We start from the raw sequence: 20308 nt of genomic DNA, 5'->3' as shown, positions 1-20308 counted from the left end.
TCGAGCAGCGCTGCGGTCTTAAATGACACATGAGAACCTCGTAGACTCAACCTGCCCCGCTCGGTGTCTGCTGCTCGCTGACGCTTGTGTTTTCTTCTCTTACATTTGGAGCAAAACTGGAGCTGTTAAATAGCTTGTCGCAATCAGAACTAAGTGAACATCAAGCAGACATTCTGGGCTTTCATTAGAGACTAAAAAACGCGAAGAGGAAACGTTACTTTTGCCTTCGTCAGACCAAATCCAAGACGAGCATCAGCCGCGGGGAAAAGCCGTGCTCAAATCTGATGGATAGTTTTAACGGAACAGTTGATAAAAGCATGAACGCGTAATGTGTGTGCTCAGAAAACAGTCTAAACAAGACTTCAATGAAATCAGCATCAGTGATGGGCGTTAGGAGGCTTTCATACAGCTGTTGTTTTGGGCAGCTTGAAGCACACGAACATCATCCGGAGTCTCGACTCTGTCTGTGGCCCTTATCTTCGGTCAGCAGATTATCAATATGTTATCTCATTAAACACGTTAAATACATAATTTATGTAGACCAGCATCATATCACGACATAAATAGTTTAATTGTAATAAAGAATTTGTGTCTACTGATTCGCCATGGCTATGCATTTCAAGACTATTTATTTACCAAATCCCCATCACGTTGGCTACGTTAACTTTCCAATGAAATGCATCACAGTTGTTTTTAAAGTTAAACAAATGAAAATTTATTCGCATTTGATACTCACACTCTGATTGTCATCCATCTTCGCTGGTCCTCTAATTCGGTGGCGTTGTCACTAAAAACATATGGTCCTAGAAATGCGGTCCTAAAAGTGGGGTCCTGAAAATGCAGCCTCCGATTTTGCAGGCAGATGCTACTCGAGCTGGTAGACATACGGCCCAGGCAGTTTTATGCCCCTGTTGTTCCTGATGTGTCCAGTAGGGGGATATACTGTGAAATAACATCATTAAATCGACGCTCAAAACTTACATTTATAACCAGATCAGAGACAGTGTTATCGGAAACACAGCTCAGGTATGATGCGTAATGGAGATTCCAAAGCGCTCTTCTTTGGTCAGAACCACAGAGAGCGATCGCGGATAGGTCCGTCCGTGTGGTGCAATGGATAAGACACATGCCTTTGGTGTGAGAGACCCGGGTTCGAATCCACTGTGAGACACCAATGTGTCCCTGAGCAAGACACTTAACCCCTAGTTGCTCCAGAGGTTTGCGACCTCTGACATATATAGCAATTGTAAGTTGCTTTGGATAAAAGCGTCAGCTAAATGAATAAATGTAAATGTAAATGTCTTAGCGCGCTACGAAGACTCATAGGTAGGTACTAGTCTACCACTAAAGGTATACCATTGCTAGGCGTCTTCAGAGCTGGCGCCCTCCTAGCAACGGCCGCGCTATCATCCTGGGGTGGCAGAGACGAAGATGTGCTAGGTGATGTGGATCTCAGCTCTCTTCATTTCCTGGTTGCAGCGATGACTCTGAGACTGTGTGCGCGTTTAAGGTAGCCTACTTAAACAACAGACAAGGCCGAGGGCTGGGTTAGAAAATATTTGACGTCATTATGTTTTTTAATTTAATCAATGTTGATTATGAAAGTGAGCATGCAGCATGAGAAAGATATTATACATCATGAGATGCGCAATGTCTGGAGACATGGAGTGGGTAAAACATGATTTTGACCACTTCATTGAGTCTTGTTTTGTAGAAAGTCTCTTTTTAAAAGATTTTCGTTTTGTATAAATTGTATCTTAATTTTGATCAATGTTTTATCAACCAATTGCCTGAATTTAATAGATAAGAAGAAAATATATAGCAGACAATGTAATAAGGCGCCAACACAATCACTTGCATTGCACGTGAACTGGAGGGCGCCGAAACTCAGCTTGTGCCTCACAGATTTGAGAAATATAGGCTATCTATTATAGAAAGCTTGAAATGTCTACTTGCAAACGAAAATATTCAAAACCAAAAGAAATAGGCTACTCTCTGAATATGTCATCTGAAATGTGCATTTCTCTCTGGCATTCATGGCGAATCCGCATCGTCAACTTCATCTTTGCAAATGTCTCCTTACTTTTTAGACACATTCATAATCATTACTTTTACCGGTTCTTTGTGGCAAGCTTTATGCATGCGTTCGTGCGCTTGAATGCGGCTATATGTAAACGCTCTTATAGGGTATATAGCCTAAGTAATTAAATTAATGTAAAGGGGCGATTTGTCCACGAATGGCTTAAATGAACAACTACTAGTCGACTAGAAAAAAAAATAGTCGGAAGAAGCCCTTATTCCACATATTTTCGAGCCAGGCAGCAGGCCATTCTTCTGTGTTGAGCGGCGACCCTGCGGAATGAGTGAGCGGAGCGGAATATTCAGAAATGCGCTCTCCGCTCACGAGCTCTGATCGGAACAAACCCGAACCTCACTGTCTGCTGAACTTGCACAGAAACATCAAAATGGACATAACCAGCTTTTTAAAATTGTTCTTAAAACTAAACATTTAGACTATTTTAGCACAAAGTATGAGCTTATTGACGATTTTTTATAATTCTTGACAAATTAGAATATATTAAAAGTTTTTTTTTTTTTTTAAGAAAAACAAACTCATAACCGCGCCGCGAACAAAAAAAGACCCTAATTGGCCCATAAGAAAAAAACAAAAAAAAACAAAAAAAAAACAAGTAGGTGATTGGGTAGATGTGAATTGGCCACCACTTGAAGGAATGTAAAGGAAACATTGTAGTGTTGGCTCTCTCTTACGCCAACATATACGCCCGTTTCTACACAAGAATGATAAATGAGGGCCAATGTGTGTATGCCAGTTCACCGTAGTTGCGTGTGGACCATGCATGGCACTAAATACATTTTTAGGGGGGGGCCTCACACAAAGAGCAGCCTAGGGGCCCCTGACCACCTTAATCCGCCCCTGACTATGGGTGTTTTTTCTCTTCTCTGTATAAGCGCAGTTCATCCCATACAGAAATGTAATATATGTCAATATATGTAAATTACATATATAATGTTAGTGCCCATGTATGTCTGCTGCATATATGAGAATATATGCAAAATTCATATATGTAAAATACATATACATATATGAAACATATATTTCAAAATATATCAAAAATGGCCGTTTTCATGTAAGTGCCATATATTTTCCCGTATATGCACATATATGTAAAATATATGTAAGACGCATATATGTATACATGCATATATGACGCATATATGTATACATGCATATATGACGCATATATGTATACATGCATATATGACGCATATATGTATACATGCATATATGACGCATATATGTATACATGCATATATGACGCATATATGTATACATGCATATATGTACTTATTTCTATAGTACATACTTTCACATATATTAGGGATACAAATCTTATATCTGAATGCCTTGAAATTAAATGCCTATAGTTGGAGATTTTGTCTATTGTGTGAATACCAAATATAGTATTTTAATACAATAATGCAGTGTTTTGTCATTTTTGACAAATACATCCACAAAGTACCATAACCATATGCCACAGCTTTAAAAATGCATCAGTATCACATGCATGTACACTGTAAAACGTTTCACTGTAAATTTAGTTAAATACTGGCAGCTGGGTTGCTATCCACATACTGTATTTTTACAGCACTACTACAGTAAACAGCATTTACAGTACTCCACTGTAATTACCAAATACAGTATATACCACATTTTACATTATTAAACTTGTCGACAGCAATAAATTGTATTTTTACAGGGAATACTGCTTTTATTATTACATAATTAAAATATTATACTTTAAGGTTTCATAAGAGTAGTCACACTAGGAAAAAGAAAACAACATTTTCTGGGTTTTAAAACATTTATTTAGTTAAATTGCCTTCTGTGAACATGTTGGCTGAATTACTTTTTAAACATAAAATGCAATTTTAACACTTAACAACAAACAGGTAACAGTTAGCACTTAAAGGAATAGTTCACCCAAAAATTTAAATTAGCACATGATTTACTCACCCTCAAGTCATCCTAGGTCTACATGGCATTCTTCTTTCAGATGAACACAATCAGAGTTCTATTAAAAAATGTCCTAACTCTTCCAAGCTTTATAACGACAGTGAAATGCTGATTCTTTTTTGAAGTCCATAAAAGTGCAAACGAAATCCCATTCAAAGTCTGCAAGGTTTCGCAGAAGTGAGGACACCTGTAGGCTTACAGTGGTGTTCTTGTTTTGCACAACTTGGCCAGTTTTCTTTGAAGTTACTTGTCCTTACTTTGTTTTTGATCCACGTTCAGGATTGATGTCAAGAAAGCATCTAAAAGGCAGAAAAAAACAACAATTAAATATTATTAACTGAAGGTATATATTTTGACAAAGAGAGACAGCACAAAAGCTGTCTAAAACTGAACATAAAAAAATAAATAAAAAAAATGCAATGTAGGATGTTGTGAAAAAAAAAAATGCAATGTTGGATGTTGTGATCAATAACTGATATTTTTTCTGCCCTGGTAAAATACATCAACTCAATGTGTCTGTTTACATGCGCACTGTCAACTAACTAAATTTTTGGAAGTGGGGTTGCCAGATTTAAAGTTTTATTCTACAACTTTTGTCTACTCATCACCCAGCTCATTAACAATATCATCCCCTCATCCGGTGCCATCAGAGTATCAGTGGAAAGGCAGTCTTTAGACTCTCCGTTTATATAGAGCACACACTGCCAGAATCCAGCCCAAACCTTTGTGACAGAAATAATTTAACTTAATTGCAAGCCTTGCAATGTTTATTGCATATATGACAACATGATTTACCAGACTAAAATGCATGTTTGCACCCAAAAATTTAAATTCTGTCATTATTACTCACCCTCAAGACTTTTGTTCATCTTCGGGACACAAATGAAGATATTTTTGATGAAATCTGATAGTTTTGTCCTTCCATTGATATCAATATCATTGCAACTGTCAAAGCCCAGAAAAGTGGTAAAAACATTGGTAAATATATAGCTACAGTGGTTCAACCTAAATATTATGAAGCAGGGTTTCTGCACATTTTTTAAAGTCAAATTTAAGGCTTTTTAAGACCCGAAGAAATCAAAATTAATACCATGCATTAGGGGTGTGCAATATTGACAAAATGTCTCGATCGATATTTTCAAAGTTTTCTTGATAATAATTAGATAACATTTTACTGATTGTGTTTCTGTGCTTGGTGCCATGGCTTGTTTAGGCCTGTTGACAGCTGACTGACAAAGATATTCATATTTTTCCTATTCTATGCAGTGGTCAGTTTACAGCAGTGACAGAAATTAACATTTTTTATTAAGGGGTAATATTTGCCACCTTAAATTGATTTCAAGGGGCATTTTCACCTATATACGGACATTTGTAGATGTTTCAACAAGATATCTTTCACATCTACTGCAGTCAGATTCACCCGTGTTCACTCTGAAGGAATCACTCACATGGCTGGGCACTTGTATGACACATCAAGGATGTTACGAGGCTAAAAGCAGGTTTAAAACTTGAAGTCAACAGGGTGCAAATTTTAAAAAGAGGATAACACGGTGTAGGCAACACCGATTTTTGTCGTTGTTCTCTGTACTGACAGCACTCCAAATTTACAAAAAAATGAGCTCAATGTTAAAATTGACCGGAGTTCTCCTTTAAGGTTGCACTAGTTACATGGATTATTTAAACCAGCGGTCCCCAACCTTTTTTGCGCCACGGACCGGTTTAATATCAGACAATATTTCCACGGACTGGCCTTTAAGGTGCGGCGGATAAATACAACAAAATATAAAAAATATATAAAAAACAATTAAATATAGGATAAACGTGAATCCAATGTGTAGGCTTACTTGCAATTTTATTAGCAGGGTACTCGTAATATCGCGTCTAAAGACAACTGAGAAAGCCTGAACACAAACAAAAAGCCCCCCAAAAGAAAAAAATCTCCATGTTTACGGTGCTGATGCGATGTAAGGTGGCGCTGCCAATAAAGCACCTAAAAGCTGTCACAAAGAACCGATTTTAAGAACCAAAATGAATGATTATGAATATGTAAAATATAGCAGGAGACATTTTAATTGTTTAAACAAGTGTTTTCTGTGCAAAGATGAAGTTGACAATGCTGACTCGATCTTCGCAGTATGCCTGAACGCGCCCGAGAGAAATGCACATATACGAATTACATAAGCAGAGAACAGTCAGTTTTCTTTTGTTTTGAATTGTTCTGTTTAAAATTAGACATTTCAAGCTTTCTATGTCTCAGGTCTGTGAGGCAAGTAGGCTACCTTATACGCTGAATTTCGGTTAATTTATGAGATCAGCTCCAGTTCACGCGCCCGCGCCTCCGTGTCCTGATTAAATATTTTCTATTATATTTAGGCCTACTTCTTATTAAATCCTGGCAATTGGGTGATGAAACATTGATTAAAATTAAGATACAATTAATACAAAACGAAATACAATTTAAAGACAGGCTTTTTGCTTTCTGTCTGACTCTGAGGTCTCTGTGAAAGTTTTAAAGCAGTCTTTTTGTGCCGCTTTCAGAGCGCTGCACGTCCGTAAGGGTGAACAGTCCCATCCGAACAATTATTATTATTCTTTTTTTTATATATATATTTTTTTTTGTGAAATAGGCTACATTTCTAAATTAATGCGACTTATAGTCCAGTGCGACTTAGGCTATATTATGTTTTTTCTTCTTCATGACGCATTTTTTTACTGATGCGACATATACTCCAGAACGATTTATAGTCCGGAAAATACGTTAAGTTATATAGCCTATTCTTTCTGTGAGGCCCGGTACCAAATGTCCCACGGACCGGTACCGGTCCGCGGCCCGGGGGTTGGGGACCTCTGATTTAAACAATGTTTTTACAAGCTTTCTGGGCCTTAAAAGTTGCAAAGACGTTGCTGTCTATGGGTGGTTCAGAAACCTCTCAGATTTCATCAAAAATATCTTAATTTGTGTTCTGAAGATGAACGAGTAGTCGATTGTCGAGTTCACGCGCGTGATCATAGGTACTAAACCTATTCGCGTGAACTCGACAATCGATTACTATGGCCTTCCACCGAAAACAGGATGTAAACAAAGGTATGAGCGCTGGCTGAATTAACTTCATTTTTATTAATATCTCTAACATCTACTGCAGTCAGATCCACCCGTGTTCACTCGGAAGGAATCACTCACATTTTCTGTGCACTTGTAATGACACTTAAAGGATGTTAAGAGGCTAAAAAGCAGGCTTACTACTTGCCCCATTGAAGTCAATAGGGTGCAAATTTTAAAAATAGAATAACTCGGTGTAGGCAACACCGATTTTTGTCGTTGTTCTCTGTATTGACAGCACTCCAAATGTACAAAAAAATTAGCTCAATGTTAAAATTGACCGGAGTTCTCCTTTAAGCTAAGCCCTGTATGGAAACCAGGGCCATATTGTTCATACCAGTAGTCAACATAATAAATACTGTCAAGTCAAGGTTAGTGACACAATTCAGTCTAATTATATATATATATATATATATATATATGAATGGCAAATATGCCAATGACTAACCTCTGAACAAACTCAAGGTGCTGCCTCTTCCTGGTACTGCAAGCTGAAGTTATAGGAGGAGGAAAACAGTGCTGCCAGGCCAGTGATGAAGAGGCTGTGATCCTTCACACACACCTTGACCTTCCAAACTTAATATCCAGCACTGGTTGCTTAGAGATTGACCTGTAATGGAATAAAAAAAAAAAAAAAAAAGAATAAATAAATAATATTAATAATTAAAATAACTACTGTGGATTCCACTGTGGTTCAATGTAGTTGTCTATTCATAGTTCTATGAATTACATTTTTCAACTAAAAATTAAAATTGGTTAGAATGCTAAAATGCACTGGCATATAATTTTGTTTGTTTTAAGCATAAACTCACTTAATTTTGACTTATTCTTTAAGAAAACAAGACAATTTTTACGTGTCTATTAAATGCTTCTTCATGTAAGAATTGTAGATATCTGGACTGGGAACAAAATAAAAACACTAATTAAGAAAAACATATTTTGCAGTGGGGTGAGTAAATGATGGCTTTTCATTTTAGGTTTCATCTACCCCTTTAATGTTTACATACCAGGAAATAAGTCGTGGACTTTCTGGCAAATGTAGATTGCTGGACATCAGCGATGCAAATTCCTGAAACAATTTTTAAAAAGGACAGCACAACCTTGATCAACAGAACCAAAACATAAAACATATTACAAATTAATGAGATTTGCTGAATAATCTCTACTTATCTGCTTGAAGGATAACACCGTCTAACTTCTTTGAATTAGGGAGTAGTTGTAGGACCATGGGATGGCAATCAGGAATAGGCCTACTACATTTGAAAACAGCATTAGGAACATGGATTTTCATGTGCTAGCAAAATTCTGACAACGATTCAAAAGCACGATCACAGAACTGACAGAATTTGACAGCATTTTTTTTTTTTTACCACATAGGCTAGACTATAACTGTAACACTACTTAAAAGCACTTACATTAACAATGGCCATCAGATTACAAAGCCTAAAACGAAAAAAATATATATCAAATGCACGTCATGCAAATAGCATGGTAAAGGTTGCCTATTATATGAAATGTCGAAGTTAACGTTACTTGGTAAACAGGTGGAACAGAGTCAGTGAATTGCTTGCGCGGCCACGTTAAACCGCGTTCGCAAAATCAAACCAAATACGTGAAAACAATGTAGAAACTCAAAAAAAAAAAAAAAAAAAAAAAAAAAAAAACTTATATAGCTGCTATTGGCTTACCGTATCACTCAGTTGAACAATTCTCCATCTTCTCAAACTCTAAATCCCACTTATCGTCACGCGCAGGTTAGATTATTCAATGACAAATTCTTCCATCCGTCTTCAGGTAGCTGCTACCGTTAACGTCGTCCATTTTCTGCTGCGTCACAGGCAACTAATGTTTGAAACACGAACCGAACCTCAAAAAAGCTTTAAAATTGCTCACAGATTCGCAGACATTGTTTATCTTGATAACAGGAATGATTATTTTGTTCAGTTGAATCCCGCTGACAAAACGAGTTTGCCTGTTGTAGCTGCCTAACGTTACTGTCTGCTGCTGCTGCTCGCATGACGCGTCACATTTGAACTGAATTGAGCGCGAAAGAAATCAATCCCACAATGCAATGCCTTTTCAGTCAGTATGATGGTGGTAACGAATTTATCAGGACGAAAACAGAAATGTGCTGTATATTTACAGCTGTTCTGTAAAAGATACATCTTAATACTGTATTATGGAAATACAGTACAATTCTGTAAGAAATTCGTTATAAATTTACAGTAAAGGGTTACAGTGTATGTTTACATACATTTATTAAATATGTTGAAAACAAATATGTATGTCACATATTTATAATTAATGTTGTCCATATATGCGAGAAACCAATACTATACTGTAATATATGCAGATATATGGTATCATATATGGATGAACTCAAATATTTTCTTCACATGTTTGGACACATAAATGTTCATATATGTTGCAGGCATATATTGTGTTCTCAGATAAGTCAAATATATGTATAGATATATGTTGCAGTCATATATTGTGTTCTCAGATAAGTCAAATATATGTATAGATATATGTTGCAGTCATATATTGTGTTCTCAGATAAGTCAAATATATGTATAGATATATGTTGCAGTCATATATTGTGTTCTCAGATAAGTCAAATATATGTATAGATATATGTTGCAGGCATATATTGTGTTCTCAGATAAGTCAAATATATGTATAGATATATGTTGCAGGCATATATTGTGTTCTCAGATAAGTCAAATATATGTATAGATATATGTTGCAGGCATATATTGTGTTCTCAGATAAGTCAAATATATGTATAGATATATGTTGCAGGCATATATTGTGTTCTCAGATAAGTCAAATATATGTAGATATATGTTGCAGTCATATATTGTGTTCTCAGATAAGTCAAATATATGTATAGATATATGTTGCAGGCATATATTGTGTTCTCAGATAAGTCAAATATATCTATAGATATATGTTGCAGGCATATATTGTGTTCTCATATAAGTCAAATATATGTATAGATATATGTCATGCTATTTAAAATATAAGTACATATATGGCCATATATTACATTTTTGTATGGGATGGTTGCAACGACAGACACCACGGGAAAATCGGACCGATTTTTTCTATAAATAAAGATAAGCTAATGTGCAATCTTTTTTTTTTTTGACTCATTCTTTTTATAAAAATGATTTAAATAGAATTATAAACAATAACATTATAACATGACACACAAAATCAACAACAGACAAGTTCCTATAAAAAAAAATAAGCTAATATTTAGTTAGCCTTGAGAGCGACCGAGAGCGTCAAAAAGGTTGGGCAGGTCTTGACTTTATGCAAATATCAAGTGAAAAACGCGGTCGGCAGCCAATTGCTGTGAGGTTCGGGATGTGACGTCTGTCTTGAGAGTTTAAACATATGCAAATTGTGCCGGTGTTATTGCTGAATTTAGTACGTAAATCGTTTTGTTTACGAATTAGAGGCTTTGCAGTTGTTATAGGCTATGTTAAATATTTCATTTTGGATGTGTTATATTGGCTGGTTTTATAAAAGTGTAATTGAAAGGATATATTTGCTTGGTGCATTTGGAAACAAAGCTGGTCTATTTCTAATGTAATCCCGTGAATCTCTAATGATTATACTGTCTGTGTGTGTGTGTGTGTGTGTGTGTGTGTGTGTGTGTGTTGTAAAAAAAACTTAGATTAAACACACTCGTAACAGACACACCCCAAAGCGGACGCGTTATAGCGTTGCCAGCGGCACTGAGCGGAGTTTTGCCGCTGTAGTGGACTCTCACCGTTAACGGTGCGTTTCCACTGGCGCGTTGCGAGCGGAGCGGAGCGAGCGTTTTCAATTCATTCCTATGGAAGTCGAGCTTCACGCTCGCGCAGTGCATTTTGGGATTGACAGCGGACCGGAGAAAGCGTTGAGAGCGACCGAGAGCGTCAAAAGGTTGGGCAGTTCTCGACTTTATGCAAATATCAAGCGAAAAACGCGGTCGGCAGCCAATTGCTGTGAGGTTCGGCATGTGACGTCTGTTTTGAGAGTTTAAAAATATGCAAATTGTGCCGGATTTTATGCTGGATTTAGTGCGTAAATCATTTTGTTTACAAATTAGACGCTTTGCAGTTGTTATATATATGTTAGATTTTATTTTGGATGTGTTCATTGTGATTATATTGGCTGGGTTTATAAAAGTTTATAAAATTGAAAGGATCTTGCTTGGGGCATTTGGAAACAAAGCTTGTCTATTTCTAAATGTAATCGCGTGCATCGCTGATCATGATTACTGTCCGTGTGTTGAAAAAACTTATATTAAACACACTCGGAACAGACACACCCCAAAGCGGAGACGTTACAGCGTTGCCAGCGGCACTGAGCGGACTTTTGCCGCTGTAGTGGAAACGCACCGTAACCCCCAATTTCCACCGGATGCGGAACGGCTGCGGAACGGCTCCGTGTTCCGTCGTCCGTCAATACCCACCAGGTCCGGATTTGTTGCGGAACGGCTGCGGTCAGGACTGACAGCTGAAGTCACGAGGACCCACGAGATCTCGCGAATTCACGTATGATCGCGCGATACAAGTGCTCAATTGCTGCGAAGCTCTCCGGCATCCGGCAAAAATAGAAGCTCTGCGTATCTGCTCCGGAGGGCTGCGGATCGCCGGAGTCGGAACGCAGCTGTACCGCATTCAGTGGAAATACACTCATTGACTTTAATGGAAACCTATTGACTCCGCCGCCGTGACGGAGCCGTAACGCAGCCGGTGGAAATTGGGGGTAAGCCTTGTTTACACTCGACGCAGCCGCAAGATCGCGAGGCGCGCGCGGCAAAAATGACGTCATTGCGGAGTGGTCATTGCGAACATTCCTTTTGTTTCTCGCGCGTTGGGTTCGCAAGACCCAATTTCGCCTGGTGGTGTGCATGGCACTTTTTGTAACATCGCGCGCGGCGCCGCATCCGAAGATGAACGATTTCGAGGCGACTTTGTCCGAGCTGCTACGTCTGTACCAGCATGTTTATGATCCTTCCATGCGGGACCATAGAGACAGTCAGATGGCACAGAATTCCTGGAGGGAAATTGCGAAGACGTTGGGGAAGGAAGACGTATTTTGTCGAAAAGTTTGGAAAAATCTTCGAGACAAATTTGTCAAAGCCAAGAAAAAAGTCCATGGAAGAAGCGGTGACCCAGGTGGATACAAGAACAATCCGCCAATATTAAACGAACTAAGTTGGCTGTCCCAGTATGTAAAGCACCGTGAAACCGATTCCAATATGGAATTCCAAGTTGAGGTGAGCAATATTTTTAATTACCTTTTCTCTTTTAAAAGTTAAGGAATTTAACTAGTATTTTTTGGGGTAATTTAATTTTGTTTTGACGTAAATAGGCGTAAGATTGTATGATAGGCGTTGTATAACGTAATTACTTAATTAAAAGTTATTGTATGTTTAATTTTTAAGTTATTAGCAAAGTAATACTTTTACTGTGTTGAACATGTAAGTATATAGTAATGTGCCTGAGGAACTTGAATACATTGTGTTTACATAGGCATTCTATATTTCTGTAGCATTGTGTTTTTTAAAAGACTTTTTATTGATTTTATTGGCCACACAGTCACCTGGAACATCTTCAACATCTGCTTCACCTCCAGAGACAACAACTTCGGACACTGAAGATGATTATTTTGAAGATGTCCTGCTAAAAAGACTGGAGAGGCTGGATGAAGAGAGACAAAGTGCCATGCAGCAGGACAATGAGGACTACAGGTTTACATTAGTTTTAGCTGACATGCTTGCAAAAGTGGACCCAAGGAAGAAGCTTGATGTAAAGTTCAAGCTGAATCAGGTTCTTTTTGATGCACTGAGGGACAACGATGCATAGACTTTGTTTGCCATTACACACATTACAAAGTACTTAAAAATTTGTAAACAGAAACTTTTTTTTTTTATCTATTGTGTATTATTTAAAATTCTAATTCATTTACAAAAGATATTTGTATTTATAGTTTGCTGTGAAATAAAAACAAAAACTAAAGATTGTATTTTGTGTTTGCATTCATAAATGTCTTCATAAATAAAAGTGAGGCAGTACACTGATGGTAACAGACAGTGATTAACCTCATTCTTTTGTCTCTATACACATAGAAACTTTTACATTGATGGCGACCAATAAAAGCCTCTCATTTTGTGAATAGAAACACATTTCTATTAAGCACCCAGTTTGCACTTGTCTAAAGTAACTGCTTACATTTACAGTAGCAGAAGTTTGCCCTGCTGATAAAATTAAAGTTTAAACACTCTTCAATAAGGCTTCAGCTGTTTTATTTAGTTTGCATGCAGTGAAAGTACAATAAACCTACTGCATGTATTTTTGTATTACAAACTCAGTTACTGTAAATGCTATATTAACAAAAAATAAAAACTTATATTTTTATTAACATTGCCAAAGAGTAAAAAGGTAACGCATGTTTTTATGTTAGTTAATGCCACATGACTACATTAGTCAACATTTTAAGTGGATCTTAAAAGTTTATCAAAGTTGTCTTAAGACAGCAACAGGTATCATTCAAAAATAATTGTAGAATTTTGATGAAAGGTTTTGATCCACTTCAAATGTTGACAACTGTACGTTATCATCAACAAATGAAAGTGCATTGTAAATTGTTACCAAGCCATTAATGAGGTGAATGACATTGTATTTATAGCTTGCTGTGAAATAAAAACAAAAAGTAAAGATTTTATTTCATGTTTGTCTTCATAAATAGAAGTGCTGCAGTACACTGATGGTGACAGACAGTGATTAACCTCATTCTTTTGTCTCTATACACAAAAACATTTGCATTGATGGCAACCATTAAAAGCCTCTCATTTTGTGAAAAGAAACATTTGCATTGATGACGACCATTAAAAGCCTCTCATTTTGTGAATAGAAACACATTTCCATTAATCACCCAGTTTGCACTTGTCTAAAGTAACTGCTTATATTTACAATAGCAGAAGTTAGCCCGCCCGGCTGATAAAATTACAGTTTAACACTCTTCAATAAGGCTCCAGTTGTTTTAACTACTTTGGATGCAGTGAAAGAACAAGAAGCCTATACTGCATGTATTACCTTTTTTATATGAATTTCAGAAATTACAAACTCAGTTACTGTAAATGCAATATTAACAAAAAATAAAAACTATTTTCATTAACATTTCCAAAGAGTAAAAAGGTAACGCATGTTTGAATGACATTACATTTATGAAATGTTTAAATATCAATCAGGTTTTATCTTCTCACCACTATATTTTTTGTTATTTTAAATCGATCATTGATTTTTACATGAGCATTTTGATACAGTTTATATAACAAGAATGAAAACACAACATGTATAATATGTGTTATTGCTTTATTAAAATTAAAATTAGTATAATAAAGGACAAAACAAACACAAGACAACAACACTGTTCAATAACTTTGTTGCTAGTTCGCAACTTTACTGTAAACAGCCCCTTCTGACAACAGATTCCTGCAATGGTACAAGTCCCTGTTGTGTTTGAAAAATGACTTTAGGTCATTTCTCACTGCAACGGCAGCCCGGGATGCTCATGCAGTTGACATCCTTCCTGCAGCAAGCAAGTTGCTGTCCCCAGAAACAAGCCTTCTCCATTCTCCTGGCATCTGTTCCCCAATTGCTGATGTACCGTCGGCAAAATTTGGAGGAATGTACTTGGATGCAGATGATGTTGCAGCATCAGTGAGGGTTAACATGTTGTGAAGAGCCACACAAGCCTTCACAACATCCACAGCCTTTTCCGGATGAAACTCCATTGGCCGCCCTAGAATCCTCCAGCGTGCCGCAAGGATACCAAAAGAGTTCTCGATGACTCGTCTGGCCCGCGAGTGTCTGTAATTGTAGACTTTACGGGCTTCATCCAAGTTGGCACCTGTAAAACAAACAATTTAACAGATTTAAGATAATGTTCTTTCTTACATTATTCACAATCATATCAAATACATGTTATATTAATTAATGTGGCACAATTTGTTTTTACCTGGATATGGGCGCATCAGGTTCACATGGAGTGGAAATGCAGCATCTCCTAGGAACACATGTGGAAGTTTGATGTTGGTGCCTGGCAGGTTTTCAGGTCGTGGGAGTTCAAGAGTGCCGTTAAGAAGTCTTGAACCATAAATGCTGTCCTTGAAAATCCCACCATCGCTTTCACGTCCGTAAGAGCCAATGTCCACCATAGTAAAACAATACCTGGCATCACAGACTGCCATTAGAACAATTGAGTGGGTGCCTTTATAGTTATAAAAGTCACTTCCAGCATTTGGGGGTGCCTTGATTAGGATGTGTTTCCCATCCACACACCCCAAACAGTTGGGAAAGTTCCACACTCTCCAAAACTCATGCTTGATGTCAAGCCACTCGTTGCCTTTTGGTGGAGACACAAAATCGCCTTTTAATGCAGTCCATATTGCTTGGCAGACCTCACTCACCACCACTGAAACTGTGGTTGATCCCCATTTGTAGCTTGAGGCAACACATTTTTGGGCACTTCCAGATGCCAGTATGCGCAACGTGACTGCCAGTCTTTCTTGCAAACTTACTGGGCTGGTGTGGGTTCTTTTATGGTCCAAATACGGTCGGATACGATGTAGCAAGTCGTCGAACCGCTGAGCAGACATTCTAAAATAGCCAAAGTGCATTTGCTCGTCCATTGCACGCATTTCTTTAACAAGTACACTGTACTCTCCATCTATTTGCCTGGTGGCGTTTAGTAGTAGTAGTAAATTTTATTGTCATTGTGCAGTAGTACCATACAACGAAATTTGCTTGTGCATCCTCTAAAAAAACAATGCTCACATTCATATACACATTCACACAATAAATATAGTTAAAATAACAGGGCATCCAACATTACACTTAAGTTCCATTGCATAAAGTCCATTTCTATAAAGTGCAACTGTGCTGACTGGGAGGTAGGAGTGCATAATTGTTCAGTTCTGCGATGGCCCTTGCGATAAAACTGTTCTGCAGCCTAGAAGTCCGTGCTCTAAGAGCCCGGTACCGTCTGCCAGATGGAAGCAGGGAGAAAAGATGGTTTGAGGGGTGTGTCTCGTCCTGTAGAATGTTACGTGCTCGGCGGAGGCAGCGGATCTTAAAAATATCCTCCAGTCGGTGCAGGGGAAGTCCAATGATTTTTTCAGCAGATCTTATAACTCGATCAAGAGATTTCCTATCCTTCCCAGTGCTATTGGCATACCATGCAGTCATCCCGTATGTTATGACACTCTCGATGGCACATTGATAAAAGATCTTAAGAAGCTCGGCAGACAAATGGCTCCTTTTAAGTGTTCTTAAGAAGTAAAGTCGCTGTTGCGCCTTTTTAACCATAGCGGTAGTATTTATCTCCCATTTGAGGTCCTCTGAGATCATGATCCCCAAGAATTTAAAACATGATACCTTTTCCACTTCCTCGCCATTAATTATGAGGGGTTGAGGGTCCTCCTTACACCTTCTGAAGTCCACTATTATCTCCTTTGTTTTCTTAACATTCATGGTCAAATTGTTGTTTTTGCACCATCCTGTCAGTCTGTCAACTTCATCTCTGTATGCATTCTCGTCGTCGTTTGAGATTTCACCCACCACAGTTGTATCATCCGCAAATTTTATCATTGTATTCGAGGGGTGGGTGGAGATGCAGTCATACGTGGGCGGACATACCATCTTTAATGGGCGGACATACCATCTTCTTCTCCTTCGTCTTTTAGTTAAAGCTAACAAACACAATAACTCTTCTTCAGCATTCAGCTTGTACATGTCTTTGCCATGTGTCCTCTCTCTTTTAATATGCATTTCAAGCAGCTTCACTGTGTATAATGTTCTCAAACTCTTTCTCCTGAAATTCTGTTGAGTTCAAAGTAACTCTTTTGAAATATTTTGCTGTCTGTCCATGATTAGCTTTATTCAAAAATGTTTTTGAGTCTTTTCTTATGCCTGTGTTTCTTTGTACTCAGATAGTGTCTTTACATCTGTTGCTTTTGAAGGTGCATCGAAGATTTTATCAGCCACTTTGATTAAACGATCTGACATTTTTTTTTTTTTTTTACTTTACTTGAGTGACTTAGTTTTAGTAGATAGTCATTTAGTTTGCAATCTGGAGTGTGTTAAAAAAGAAACAAAGAGGAGCTGGGACTCAGGAACAGCCCAGAGGTAGGTTGGCTGTTGTATCCAGCTTTTGGTTTAGCAGAGGTTCAAAAGGGAGTGTTTTAGTTGTTTCCAAAACTCAACATTTTTTTTAAATAGTTCTGCCAGTAAGGCTTTGTTCATAATGTTCCTATTGGGTGTTTTCATGTGATGTACAGGATGCCAGTTGGATATTTGTCTTTCACAAAAATCTTGGAAAGAGAATAGACCCCAAACCCCACTGGTGTCTGTCATCTCTATCTTTGTTTCTGCATCACCCCTGTTGTTTTGACAGGCATCTTTGTTACTTTAATTTATAGCTGCAGTTCTCCTCCTTCATTTGCTTTGTCACCTGTCAATCATTTTTCAATCTCTGAAGAGTCATTCGGTTAAATTGCAATGTGGCAAAACGCAATATAAGACAGCGAGGCATCTGTCTGCGGGGTCGCCGTGGAGTTGTCATCCCTGTAACCTCTGCACTAACGGATCCTCACTTCCTGTGCTATTGTCAGCAGACAATGTTTCTGGGAAGGAGAGCAACATTGTAGGATGAGTTCAGTCTTTCCCTGACAGCAAGCCAAGTTTGTCTTTGTCTCAGCATCTGGCATCTGTCCACATGGCCTTGTGATGGAGAAAGTGCCATCCTTTTCCTTGCTTCTGTTTCCATCCAATCAGCGAGTCTTTGCTGGTCTATCTATCTAGCCTCCAGGCACATGTGCCCTCAAAGACACTCCAGTCCCTTGATGCAGCAGTCAGCATGTGTGTGTCCCTAGCACTCCATCAAACGGCTTGTTTCTGCCCCGAGAGCACTCAACAGTGCACAGACTATTAATGTGCGGCAAATACATGCACAATATGCCACGGACAGACAAAATGTGCTTGATTGAATGGATTCACTACCAAAAAAAAAAAAAAAGAAAAAAAAAGAGAGAAGAAACCATAAGTCATTGCATTGTCTTACAAGTCAAGTCAAGTTTATTTATATACCGCTTTTTACAATACAGATTGTTTCAAAGATGCTTTACAGAGATAACAGAAAAATAATGCTAAAAGAAAATGCACTTCTGCTTCCAGAAGAAAATAGCGTCACAGTCCAGCTGAAGTAAGTTCAGTGATGTTTAATTTTTGTTTTGAAAAAAGTTATTAATTTAGTTAATTTATTTTTATATATATAAAAAAATTATCAGGAATATTATTAATAAAGCCAGCTTTAGTGGCAGAAGTGATAGTTCTAACATATTTGTAACACAAATAGTCGGCTTTGCAGCCTTGGCTAAATGGAGAATACACAAGACTAGATAATGATCTGAGATGTCATCACTTTGCTGCAGAATTTCAACGGCATTAACATTGATTCCGTGTGACAATATTAGATCTAAAGTATGATTATGACAATGAGTAGGTCCTGACACGTGCTGTCTAACTCCAGTAGAGTTCAGAATGTCTCTAAATGCCAATTCCAATGCGTCTTTTTTTCGTTATCTATATGTATATTAAAATCACCAACAATTAGGACTTTATCAGCAGCCAGTATTAACTCAGAGAAAAAAATCAGCAAATTCTTTGATAAAGTCTGTATGGTGCCCTGGTGGCCTGTATACAGTAGCCAGCACAAATGTCAAGCGCAATTTATCATTTACACTATATTGTTACATTAAGCACAAACACTTCAAAAGAATTATATTTTAAACTAGACTTCTCAGTAGTTCTGAAGATATTACTATAGATTACAGCAACACCACCCCCTTTTCCTTTCAGACGTGACTCGTTTTTTATAACCGCAATCTTGGGGGTGGACTCATTTAAAGTAATGTAATTGTCTGGTTTTAGCCAGGTTTCTGTCAGACACAACATGTCTAGGTTATAATCTGTAATCATGTCATTAACAATAAGTGCTTTTGAAGTAAGGGATTGAATGTTCAGCAACCCGAGCTTTATCATTTGTTCATCTGTATTATATCTTACTTTTTATTTGTTGAACAACGATTACATTTTTTACCCTTAAATGGGTTTGGGAGTTTTTTGTATTTCCTAATTCAGGGAACAGACACAGTCTCTATGTGATGATATCTAGGTGAAAGAGTCTCTATGTGATGGGATTTATCTGACCTCAGTGATGTGACGTGAGCCAGTCTGTCTGCTTCCTGACCTGAGCCCCAATTCATGTTTGAGCTCTGACTATGTGCCATATTACTAGAGAGAAGAGCGGCACCGTCCCAGGAGGGATGAATATCATCTCTTTTAAACAGGTCAGGTCTGCCCCAAAAACTTTTCTAATTGTCTATGATCCCTATATTATTCTGCCGACACCACTTAGACAGCCAACCATTGAGTGAGGACAGTCTACTAAGTATTTCATCACTCCTGCGAACAGGAAGGTGGCCAGAGCAAATTACAGTGCCTGACATCGTACTTGCGAGTTCACACACCTCCTTAACATTCATTTTAGTGATCTCCGACTGGCGGAGTCGAACATCATTAGTGCCGACGTGAATAATAATCTTAGAGAATTTACTATTAGCATTAGCCAGCACTTTTAAGTTTGCTTTGATGTCAGGCGCTCTGTCTCCCAGCAAACATGTGACCAGGGCCATGCAGAGACCTCTGGAGGGGCAGGTGCTCAAAGTATAAAAGGGGGGCACATGGAACAAGGTTTTAAATGGGGCTGTGTTTTTCCTGGCTTAAAATGAGGCGGAGGTGGTAAAATCCTAATAATGTATTTTAATAATAAGATAATAAAATGTGTATTTTTTTGTAGATCATCATATAGCCTAATGTGTTTCCCACATCATTTTTGTGGGTGGAGCTTGGTACCTCTAGGGGGGTCCGGGGGCATGCCCCCCCGTAAGAAAATTTTGTACATTTTAAAGATAAATTCATTAATCTGGTGCACTTTGAGTCACCCGAATCTGCCCGAATCCACTGTTAAAAATAAATAATCCACCCGCAAACCGCCCATATTCTTTGATTTAGATATCTGCATCTGATCATCACATTACAATTATTCAA

The 20308-nt window shown here is 37.9% G+C and overlaps 1 long non-coding RNA gene across 2 annotated transcripts; it reads right to left on the bottom strand.

Moving 5' to 3' along the window:
* Positions 1–3403: 3403 nt before the first annotated feature.
* Positions 3404–9790, bottom strand: LOC311287935. Of its 2 annotated transcripts, XR_014626844.1 has the most exons (6): positions 8825–9790; positions 8552–8579; positions 8144–8389; positions 7585–7746; positions 4887–4981; positions 3404–4335 (listed from the first exon to the last, which is right to left on the bottom strand). It is a non-coding gene; the product is annotated as an uncharacterized lncRNA (long non-coding RNA). The 2 variants fall into 2 exon arrangements; XR_014626845.1 differs by lacking the exon at positions 4887–4981.
* Between the last annotated feature and the right edge of the window lie 10518 nt (positions 9791–20308).

The sequence above is a fragment of the Rutilus rutilus genome (genome assembly GCF_951802725.1).
Source record: "Rutilus rutilus genome assembly, chromosome: 3".
In the NCBI taxonomy this organism is placed as follows: Eukaryota; Metazoa; Chordata; class Actinopteri; order Cypriniformes; family Leuciscidae; genus Rutilus; species Rutilus rutilus.
The sequence above is the reverse complement of the archived record's forward strand: the minus strand, read 5'-3'. Positions and strand labels throughout refer to the sequence as shown.